Genomic DNA, 1,797 nt, shown 5'->3' on the forward strand with positions numbered 1-1,797 from the left:
GAGGGGTTTATTGGGAGCCAAGATTTTCCCCCTTTTTTTTTTTTTTTTTGGTTACATGTTCCTTAAAAAATACTCATATTAACTAAATTTATATCTATTTATTTATGTCTAAGTGATGATCCTTTTTCATTAAATATTTATTCTATTTATGTTTCTTTTTTTTTTTTTTTTTTTTTGGTTCTGTTCCTTAAAAAATACTCATATTAACTATTCTAAGGTTTAATAAGAAAAAATAATTAATTATGTCTTTAATTTTTAAAATGATAAATAATTTGAGATAACTATATTTAATAACAAGACAATAATTTGAGATTGAGGGAGTATGTGGAATTTAATTTTTTTTTTTAAGTGTTTTTAATGGAGGAGCTCCAATTGAGTGCGACTTCAAACGGCTAGTTAATTATAGTCGAGCAATTTTAGTGGGATTTCATAATTTTCTTAAATTATTAAACGATTTTATAGAATGAACAAGAGGTCATCTATATCTATATATCTATAGATTATTGAAAACAGGATAGTTTTAGGACAAAAAATGGTTAGATTAGTTATTAGTTATTGTTTTGAATTTAAAAATAAATAAATATAAATATTTAATTCACGTGAGGCTTTTTTTGTACGTGAGTTGTTTTTTTTTTTTTTGTAAATATGGTAACTAACAAAATCCCTAAACTCCCGTTAGCATATGAATATGGAAACTAACCCCAGTAGCCCACGTCTTCTCAAAACCTAAAACTTCCAATCACCCACGTTCTTATTTTGCTTTTTTGAACAAATAAAAAAAGAAAACTATCTTCTCGAGTGAAATCGTCTTCTCTGAGCATAAACTCCCACGATAGAAATCTAGAGCAAGTGGTTAAATTTCACAACTGATAAAATAATATAATTTTTAATATGGTCAAGAAAATAACTATAATAATTTCCTATGATTTTTTTCCCTCAAATACTTTCCGTGCATCGCGCGAGTACGTATACTATTATTATTAAAAAGAGGATAGTTTTAGGACAAAGATTAGTTAATTAGTTATTAGTTACATTGTTTTTGAATTTGAATTTAACAATAATTAAAATTTAAGAAAACCAAGTTTCAATATCTTAAGTTCTTAACACATTTGGAGCAGTCGCATAATTGCAATATTGCAGCATAAGTAAAAACCACCAACTAATGTGGAAAACAAAAAAAAAAAACCAACTAATCATCCCACTTTCCCCATTTCCTTCTCAAGATCACACACCCTCAAATAAAGGACGATCGGAGTAGTTGCATATAAAGGACGTTCTTTTCTATCTTAAAAATAAATGACACAACACAACAAAATGATCAAAAGTCAAGACTTAGAGGGTGTTTGGATTGACTTTTTAAAAATAGCTTATAAGCTAAAAGCCATAAGTTGGTTCTACCCAACTTTTGGCTTTTGGCTTATTTTTGTACCTTTTTAGCCTAAAAGTAAGTGCTTAAAAGCACTTTTTATCTTTCTCAAACACTACGCAAAATATAAAAGAGCTTAAAAGCCAATAAGCACTTAAATAAGACAATCCAAACAGCTTCTTTAATCTGAAATTCATTGCAGAGAGAGACAAAATAAGGAAACATGAAAACCACCCTCTGGACCATGGTAGGTAGTAAATGTAATGCTTAAACGGTAAATCCTCATTCATTTCATTAATGTACGAAGTAATACGTTTGATTTTTTTTTTCTTTAACCTCAAAGATTTTGTGGAGGAAAGGAATGCCAAGCAACACCATTTTGGTGGAGATGATAGTTGATAGTTTTCCTATCTGATACGCAAAAAAGGTTC

This window comes from Lycium ferocissimum, chromosome 7 (assembly GCF_029784015.1).
Source record: "Lycium ferocissimum isolate CSIRO_LF1 chromosome 7, AGI_CSIRO_Lferr_CH_V1, whole genome shotgun sequence".
Taxonomy (NCBI): Eukaryota; Viridiplantae; Streptophyta; class Magnoliopsida; order Solanales; family Solanaceae; genus Lycium; species Lycium ferocissimum.